Raw genomic sequence first — 10,168 nt, 5'->3', positions numbered from 1 at the left:
TCCTGGGGTAGGGGGTGTGGAGGTGATGCCCGTACTTAGTCAAATTTCCCCTTTGTTGTTTCTTGCCTTGGTTCCCCAGACTGCTTCTTAAAACTCTTAAACAGCAGTTTGGAGATTGGTTGAAAGGAGCTACTAACGAGAAAGTGCTTATCAAAATAACATCAGAACATAGTGAATCTCATTCTTGGCACATACACAACGCTATCTGTAGAGTGCGGCTGGCCAAGGGGAAGGTATGCCTGAAGGCAGTAAAAATCACACTTAGCAGTTGCGTCTTCCAGAAGGGAGAGGCCTCTTTAGCTGGTGTTACAAGCCTCTCTGCTTTGACTTTCCCCATCACACAGCTGCAATTCCCAGCACCCATAAACTACAGTTCCCTGGATTCCTTGGAAGTAAAGGAGGAAAGCAGGGGTTGGAATAGAATATCCTGGAAGGGGAATAAATCCTTAACAGAAGGACTTTACATGGCACCATTTTGTTGCAAATGCAGCTTGCTAAACAGGAAGCTAAAATATCTGCAATATCCTCTGAAGCCAAAGTATTTTGATTTAAGATTAATGGATGTTTAATGCCCTTTTGGTGTAATAAGCATCAATGGCTCGGGGTTGGCGAGGGTTCCTCCAGGATATGGGGGAGGGACGATGAACTGCAGCCCCTCACACCTGGAGAAACTGGGGCCTTCTTGCCGCATCTTTGAGGGGCAAGATTTGATCCTCTCACCCTTATTATGCCCAAAGGGATTTGCAATGTATGCGAAAAACGCTTGAAATCTCCCAGCTCATTGGTACAGCTGGGCTGGTTGCTATTTCTAGTCGGCGCTAACACACACAGCCTGGTGGATCAAGGCTTAAACTGACGGAGTTAGTGCCTTAATCATCTTTGCCCACAGAGGGCAAAGGGAAAGGAGAGGTGGGGGAAGAGGAAGGCCGTGGTGGAAACAATGACAGTCCGGCATGCAAAAGACACTGGTGTCACACTCACACAATACATTTAAATCACTCCTGTTCCACTTTAACAGTCATGGCTTCCCAAAAGAATCATGGGAACTGTAGTTCATTAAAGATAGCTGGCTCACAGCTAGATTCCTAGCACCCTTAACAGTTTCCAGGATTCCCCACAGCTCTTAAAGTGGTATTGTTGCAGGAATTTATGTATAGGTTGTGGGGAGTTGTCCCTCCAGCAGATATGCACATGCAGACTACTACCAAAATCAGCACAATCACTTTTGTGACTTTTGTGATTTGTCCCCACAAAACACTTCATCAGAGTTTCATCCTATCTATTCAAAGGGCCTTTGCTGGACGATACCAAATGTAACAATTCACTGATAAATGTATCTATGTACTGGCTGACAGGGAAAACTTCAGAAATTCATATAGACATGTGAGCTCAGCTACTCAGAAGCCCCTCTGCCTGAGTGATAATTCCGGGCATCCTGATACCTGAGTGCCAGACAGGTAGCCATTCCAGAAATAACAAACCCAGATGAAGACAAAAGGGTGTGATTAACTTGGCTGGAAAACAGGGAAATGTAAATATCTCTTTTCTTACACTTGATGGGTGTTTGGTGGAGGGCAAGGAGAACCATGGGGCAGGGTCCAGGATGATTAGATTACTGCCACCAGACCTCCCCTTTCATGATGTAACCATGATGTATTAGTGATGTAGTTTGGGGGGGTGTAACATGGGGATTAGCAGCTAATAAAAGTTTGGGGGCTCTTTTGTTTGGGGGTTCCATCTTGTTCCACCTTGTGGCAGGTGGGAGTCCTATCGCGACAGACTTCAATAAAGACCAAGCCTACTGGCTGCTGTTTTGCTCTGGTATTCCTGGCTGGTGTCCTTGTTTTTTGTCCAAGGGAGCCCTCAGATTTCTCCGTTAACAGTATAAGAAACCGTTATATGTCTGGTGTGATGGGACCCCCTCCCGCTTCCCTCCCCCTTGTTGTTTCTACTGCCACCCACTAACTTACACAATTTAGGACAAATCACTTAGTTTTTTTTCTGTATGAGGGGGCTGGTTTGTAACAGCAGCTCTCCCAGCCCACAATTTAAATCCCAAGGGAATTGATAGCGTAAGCAGAGTGTGGTAATATCACAGCTTTGCCACATTCAAGCATGAATTCAGCTGCAGCGCTTGAGCAAGGGCTTTGCAGGCCTCTCCCGTCCCCAGGAGGATTTCATGAGGAGACTTGGCGCCAGCCTTGAATCCCCAGAGCAACACTAAATGGCATTGTTGTTCCCAAGACCCATCAGCGCACTCCTTTTGAACAGCAAAGGTGCACAGACAGGTGTTATTGGTGGTTGCGGTCCCAGTGGCACAAGTCTACTTGGCACAGTGCTGCAAGGAGGTAATTTTGGTCCCTGGAATTCATGATTTTACAGCCCCTTACCCTTCTGCTTTGGACAACCCTGTGGATGCACAGTGGTGAATTAACATTTCCTTTTGTTCCCTTCCCACCACCATTATATTCTTTTGTAACGACCATTTTTACATTCCTGATACCTCAGAGTAACAAATAAGAACAATTTGCCAAACCTGACCAAAAAAAGAAAAGAAAACAAACTCTCAGCACGTACAGTTTTGCACTACTGTCTCACTTAAATCATAACAGCATCGCGACTGTAGGAATAAAATGGGGCTTTCTTCTACTGTCCTGCTGCTACACAATGACATTATGGAACACTCTCCATGTCAACAAAAAAACAAACATATGCTACAATTAGTACACTTTGCAGATATTTGAAGTCCCTTCCCTAAATTCTCACCTTCCATTATAATTATTTTTAAAAGCAAGTCTTCATTTTGTTTACTTAAGAAGACATGGGAGGGGGGCAGCGGGAACATGCCTGTCTTAATTGGACCCAGCTGCTGAAAAGGCAGTAGAGTCTTCTTCCGGCTTATAAGATTCTGGCCAGTCTGAAATGTAACATCAGTGACATTCCAAGGGTGGCATTATATTTTCATAATGAGAAAATACTAAATTTATATATCCTTATGCATTATTGTTTTGCCAAATGCAATGCTGTAGTTGCTTTGGATTCAGTGGCAATAACAGTAGTGGAGAGTGTTGGTGCTTTTATTAAGTACGAGGCTTCAGTACAGAATAAAAGGCAGTGAAACCAGAATAACACAGCATAAGGATGATAAAATACTTCCCCGTTCTATTATCAGGAGCTCCAAGGAATGACAACAGAGAAACTCCAGCTGGCACCCAAGAAGTCATGGCCTACACCAAATCTTGAATGTGAGAGACCCCATCAGGGAGAGTTCTATATTGTTACAGAAGCCGGGTGCCAGACCCTTTCTCTACCAAGCAGTGGCAAGAGCCAGTGGGGTCCCAGGCACACACACAGGGTCTGTGTCCCTTTGGAGAACAGAAGACACGGCGGAGACTGTCATGCTTTAAGAAATATGGTGTGTTTACCTATTTACACCTTCATTCTGCATGTAGGAAGTCCAGCTCTTACAGCATGACAACCTTCCCCCTCTAAGATGGATCTCAGCTCTTTCATCCTCCTACTTCCTCCCAGAAACCTTTGCTCAAAAATGCACCCCATCACCTTGGCAACCCTTCAAACCTCAGGGCAGGGGTAAGTTTTCTTCCATTGGCAATTATCCTCAACAGCCTTCTATTGTTCCCTTAATGGTCCTAGCTTGGCCAGGCTGGTTTGCATAAACTAGCCCAGGAATTCCAGGAATTCCCTGTCTGGGACAGTTGTGCACATAAATCCATATCCCAATTAATGAAACTCCTGGCATTTATTAATTTCTAGGGTTTACCCCAAATCTATAACAAGACATTAGACCTTTAGTGGTTACGTGCTGGCTGGCCTGATATCCTAAATCCCTTACACCTGTTCCAGACGCCATTATTGGGATAGTGTGAGGGATGTTACATCACCTGCCAGGTGAGATAGGCCAATAGACAGGAGCCAGCACAGTTAATTAATCCTGCAGGTGTACTACTGCTGACAGGCACTCAGCCTTCATCCTGCCAGCACTTATCCTTGAAGCCCAGACAGAATCAAGACAATAAATCAAACTGAAAACCCTTCAGAGTCCTAAAGGGTCTAACATCATGGCTGGTGTTTACTGTTTTCCCTTCTCATTTTTGTTTATGCCTTATTTCAGAAATGAAGATTCATGAGATGTATCCCCTCCCCCCACAACTTTTAGTTGGTAGAATTGTAAAAATTCACTAGAAGAGTCCCAGGAGTCCCTGTTATAGGATATAGCTCTGAAATTGCCAAGGTGCTTATTTATCAGTGGACGTGATGACCCAGTTACATAATTTTGCGTGCATTTCTTTTAAAAGAAGGATTTAGGAGGATGGCAGAAATTATATTCACGTGTTCCTAGGAGCAGGTGCCCTCAAATAATCCAGGGGTGCACGTATGATCAACTGTGAACAAGTAAGGGGACATGACAGAGGTGTATAATATTATTCATGGCATGAATAAAGTTATAGGGATAGATTTTTTCTCTCTTCCATAATCCTAGAACGTGGGGTCATCCAACCAAGCTGAATGTTGAGAGATTCAGGACAGACGTACTTTTTCACACAATGTATAGTTAAACAATGGAACTCAATTCCACAAGAAGTTGTGACAATCACTACTTACTTGCAGGCTTTATAAGGGCATTAGGCAAATTCAGGGAGGATAAGGTGATCAGTTGAGTTGCTACTGCTTACCAGGGTGAGGAAGAACAAGGTGGCAGGGAAGATCAGCGCGGTGCAAATGCACCAGCAGGAGCAACAGGTTGGCTCCACCAATGCGTTCACACCATGCCAGCCTCCCCACTGCCTTGTGTTTGCCTTGTCCCTTCCTCGTAAGCAGCAGTGACTCAGCTGTCAGGAGGTCAGGCAAGTGCCATTGCCCCATTATACTGTCTGGTACTGGGGTGATGACTGTATCTCCAGAATCAGAGGCGATATGACTGAGATGCTAGTTGCTGGGGAACAAAGTGTAAGAGAGAGCTAGTGATTTCTTGCTTGCAGGCTTCCCATAAGCATCTGGTTAGAACAGTATACTGGACTAGACAGGCACTGGTCTGATCCAAGAGGGCTCTTCTTTAATTCAGAATAGGAGAAACATTTTCCAAAGGGGTTGCCATGCCAGTTTGTTGCAGCAAAAGCAACAGAGAGCCTTAAGGCACCTTAAAGACTAACCCATTTATTATGGCATATAAGCTTATCTATATGCACACACAGGTTGGTGAGGTCAAAGGGAAATGAAACACAGAAAGTACAGACAATGATACTTGCGCTAAACAATGGCAATTAACAAAACAGTGGCTGGTGATAACATAGACATCCTGGGCAGCTAATTAGCATGTGAATACTGATTTATAAAAACTTTATCTCAGTTCAGCCCTTAAGTGATTGGAACTGAACCTCTTGATGAATTGTAATTCAACAGCTTCAGGTTCCAGGATCCCTCTGTACAGTAATTCCTTTGTCTGAGAGGGCCCATTTTGTTTGATTGGACAGCCCCCATAAGAACATAGGAGGCTGTCTTGTACTGAGACAGATCATTGGCCCATCCAGCTCAGTATTGTGTATGGCAGAGCCGAGGAAACCGTTTGGCTCTTGTGGGTCAGATCCTTAGCAGAGCCTAGCCTGAGGGGCCAAATTTGGCATGTGGGTGATTTGAGACTTGGTGATTGGCTTGCAAAAAGCTTTGTGCACTATTTTGAAGGTGATGGGCACTGGAGCCGACGCCTGCTCTACCTTGCCAATGCACACTTTAAGGTTCCAGATTTTGCAATGTCAGCTGTGCTTCTACCAGCTGTGCCTCTGCCTGTGATCACGCCGCATATCTGGGGCTAGATGGATATGGTTTGGGGAAGAGAGCCTCATGGGCCAAATGTGAGCCCAGTATTGGCCCATGGTCTGGAGGTTCCCCACCTTTGCTCTAGGGTTTCAGAGATGTCAAGTACTGAAAGTGGGACTTTCTGCATACAAACAGAAGCTCTTCCTCCGAACTATTGCCCTTTCCTTTAACACTCCTCAGCATACTTCTGCTGTACCCCACGGTCTGATGAAAAGCACTGGGGTACCTACAAACACTGGGTAGTAAGTGCTCACTTTATAACTAGTTCCACTACTGCCATCTCCATTTTGCTTCAGCTCCTAACTTCCTGGTAAGTACGTGACCAGAGGCTGAAACTCTTGCTCCCTTAAGAACAAGGGGTCTTCCATAAAGGGACTTCTTCAAGGTAGCAGCATAAGAAGTTTAAGTGGGAGAAAACTGGTGAATTGCTCCTTATTTTCCCAGTGGATGCCTCTGAGTCTCCAAGTTGGCCTGACCTGCAATACTCCCTTTTTCTGATGATTCACAGCTGTGCAGTACTGAGACAACATATTCCACATACAGTGGTACCTCTGGTTATGTACTTAATTTGTTCCGGAGGTCCATTCTTAAGCTGAAACTGTTCTTAACCTGAAGCACCACTTTAGCTAATGGGGCCTCCTGCTGCTGCCGTGCCGCTGCCACGCGATTTCTGTTCTCATCCTGAAGCAAATTTCTTAACCCGAGGTACTATTTATGGGTTAGCGGAGTCTGTAACCTGAAGCGTATGTAACCTGAAGCATATGTAACCCGAGGTACCACTGTACTCAGAAAGGAAGTTTACTTGAGCATTCAGCATATGAAATCGGATGTTATGGAATTAAAAGGTGCTGGTCTCTAGATCATATGACCCATCAAAACCCAGCAGGGAGGCCCTGAGGAGAATTGCTAAGATGCTGAAACTGGGATTTCGGTATTATGGGATTTTGATGTGACTAGATCTTAAAGATACTTGAATTCCATGTCAGCTGGAAGGACAATTTATTTGTTGCTCCACTTTGGTAAAGCATTGTTTGGGATGGTCCAGGTTATAAACAGTGGTCCACATAGCTGACTGAAGTGCTAGGATTCACCACAGTGACATTTTGGAGGCTAGAACTATCAAACAATTCAGTAAATTTCTCAAGCGGGGGCCTAGGACAAGAGGAAGGTGGGATGGAGGCCAAATCCATTAATTCACAGACAAACCATGAGGCAGAGATCTATTGACTGTTGCCTAACCTTCATGTCTACAAATTCACCAAGTATGACAGTTGCCATAGGGATTGTGATTGTGACTTGGAGTCTGGAGGGGGGGGGGCTGTGAGCTCTATCTCAGAAAGACTCCATGGTATGAAAAGTCTGGAATAGACAACTTTGCTCTGACTAAGGAACTAGGAATGTTCCAGTCCCGGCTTGGCCTTTGTTATGATGGAAGAGCTCAGATCTTCAGAAATGAGGCCACCTCACCGATTCCTCACAAATGAAGAGCCATTTTGTCAGGTGAGTGAGGCCTAAGCTACTGATGAAGTAAACTCGGCCTCTATGACACCACTTGATATTGACTTGGGCAGGTAATGTTGTCCATTGCTGGTTGCTTGACAGCTTGGCTTTCTCCTAGCCTCTGAGGACTACCTAGAGTACACTGAATCCCCAAGCCCTCATTGCAGAAGATAAAAGGCTGGAGAAAGGTATCTAAGAAGCCGGGTTTAAAAATGGAAAGATTATGAGGACAAGAAATCATTGGTCTTGGGTAGCTGAGATAGTTGAGTCTCACTCAGCTTGGCTGTGAGCCAACTGTAGGCGGTGTGGAAAGAGATGGAATGTTAAATTTTATGTTTGGTGAAACTTTTATGTTTATGTAAGTTGTAAGCAGCTTTGAGATTTTTTTCCCTTACAAATATAAAGCTGTGTAGAGTAACATTGTGGGCATCTGTCTGTCACAAAAGACAAAAGATGTCCCTTCAGGCAGAGGGTAAAAGCAGTATAGAAATGATGATGGTAATAATAATAATAATAATAATAATAATAATAATAATAATAATAATAATAAATGTCAACTCAGGATAGTGCACTATTAGTGCAGTCGTCACTGGCCGGGGGTCCTTCCCCACTAGACGTTTACAGCGGAACTCCTACCCACTGGAATTGTGCTCTTCCAGACAACCCGTGTCTTGAGCATTCACCCTTATTTGCTTGCACAAAGTTTCTGTGAATGTCAGATTGTATCTGGTCTTTACTGAGCATTTGTTCCAATATATTTGCAGAGAGGTTATATGACAATGAATAGTCACTCTGATTTGCTTGTGGGGCATTTATTCAGTTTGCCCTTCATTATTTGTTCATTCTGCACACTTTTCAGTGCACTGCCCATCACTTTCCTAACTACAAATAGTAAATTTTAAATTTTTTTAAAGGGGATTTACTGTTCTAGGGGCAACAGAATGATTTAATTCGCTTCAGTTGCACAAATTTACTGGTATACACTTGAATCTCTTCTACAAAATACTGGGTTTGGAGGCATCCTTTGTTCAGTCACTTTTTATGGGGTATCAACATGACATCATAATCACATTGTTGTCCTCTTGTGTGTCCCCTCTCTCCCAATGTTCTTTCTATCTTTTAGATCTTAAAAAAAACAGTAGTCCAACATCTCTACAGGTGTAGATCACCTTGATGCTCCTTTTCCATCCTTTTGAAGAAATGTGGTTTTGATGTGCACAATAACAAACTAGATGGATGAGCCAGTTTAGCATCATGTTAATTGTTCCCCTCTAATCTGGCACTAAAACACTTTCTAATTTACCTCTCAGAAAAGGCATTGAATTTTAGCATTTCTTTGTTAAATCTGTGTCGTAGAATCATAGAATTGTGGTATTAATTATCATTAAGGTCTTCTATGAAACAAAATAACTTTATTTAAACAAGCTTTCTTTAACTCCTAACTCTCTCTGAACATCCTGGTCTCTCTTTTTATACTTTCTGTGCTGAATCACTTCCTGGTAGCTGTTCCCTTAACCTGCGCCTTCCCTGTGTGTCTCCAAGTTTCTCTCCTTGACTGCTGTTCTAAGCCTCTTATTCAGTTCCACATTCTGTACATTGATATAATGGTGTCTTTCAAAAAGTGATGTCATTGAACATATTGACACTTACTCTTGAGTAAACATGCCTAGGACTGCAATGTTATTTTTGTTTATAAAAACACGCACACATGAATAAAAACATAATTTTATAGGTGCGTAAGATGCTGCCTTATACCCTTATTAATAAATTAGCAGCATCCAGTCTGCCACTCCTGAAATGAAGCCACATGTTGGAATTGTGGGGTGGAAATTGATATAGATCACCTGTGTGGGGTAAATAATAAAACAATTGGCTGGATCCGTAGGTCTAAAGCACAAGGCTAAACATACTCTCTATCAAGAGACTGCCCCCAGCAGTTTACAATCACATAATTACAAACTCCAAATGCCATATTCATGTGTTATTCCATGCAGCAGCAAGTAAACACAGGCAGAAATATTGGGATACAAAATATAGTGAAATAGCTCTAAGCACGGGGGCTGAGCTTGTAAAGAACAAGTTCGCACAAGTCAAGTCAGGCTTACAAAGTGATGTTAGACTGCAATTCTGTTTCAAATTCTAAGAGTGCACCAAAATGCCCTTTTATCACGTTGAATTTCTGTTGATTTTGTCCCTCAAGAATTTTTTTTTCATGTTTCCTTCTCTCATAATTCTGAGTTAGGGCTTGTTATTGTGCAATTTTATACATGTCTACTCAGAAGCAGATTCCCATTTAGCTCAATGACAGTTACTCCCTGAGAAGTGTACACAACATTGTAGCCTTAGACTGAAACCCTAAACACAATGGGTGAATTATATTCATAGTAGACCCATTAAAATTAATGGCTGCAATTCATTTGGCTCCATGAATTTCAGTGGGTTTACTCTGAGTAGAACTTAGTTCACTGCAACCCATTTACTAGAAAGTGAGCCTCAGTGAACATATTGATGCTTACTCTTGAGTAAACACGCCTAGGGCTGCAATGTTATTTTTTGTTTAAAAAACCTATTAATAAAGGCATAATTTTATAGCTGCATAAGACGGTGCAGGATTTCAAACAGGGGCTCTTTCAGCCCCACCTGGATATGCTGTGCATTGAAGCTGTGATCTCCTGCATACAAAGCACAGGCTGAACTACCACTGAGCTACCGTACATCCCATCCTTTTCCCTAGTGTTTTCCCTCACATGTCCCTCAATAAATTGATCCAGTTTTTAAAAAGTAAAAGGCATGGAGCACGAAACCTTAAGACAGGGTAGTGCAGGAGTCAGAT

The 10,168-nt window shown here is 43.1% G+C and overlaps 1 protein-coding gene across 3 annotated transcripts in view; it reads left to right on the top strand.

The window, feature by feature from the left end:
- Nucleotides 1-7,150: 7,150 nt before the first annotated feature.
- The window catches only part of CSNK1E (casein kinase 1 epsilon), a 48,508-nt gene continuing 45,490 nt past the window's right edge, over nucleotides 7,151-10,168 (top strand). Inside the window, exon 1 of one of the 3 annotated variants that reach the window (XM_083462360.1) lies at nucleotides 7,151-7,335. The gene's annotated coding sequence lies outside the window, so the exon portion shown is untranslated. Of the gene's footprint in view, nucleotides 7,336-7,382; nucleotides 7,524-10,168 lie in introns of those variants that run through there. The other 2 variants (XM_083462364.1, XM_083462362.1) reach the window with 2 other exon arrangements.

Source organism: Podarcis liolepis (assembly GCF_965112155.1).
Source record: "Podarcis liolepis genome assembly, chromosome: 10".
Taxonomy (NCBI): Eukaryota; Metazoa; Chordata; class Lepidosauria; order Squamata; family Lacertidae; genus Podarcis; species Podarcis liolepis.
The sequence above is the reverse complement of the archived record's forward strand: the minus strand, read 5'-3'. Positions and strand labels throughout refer to the sequence as shown.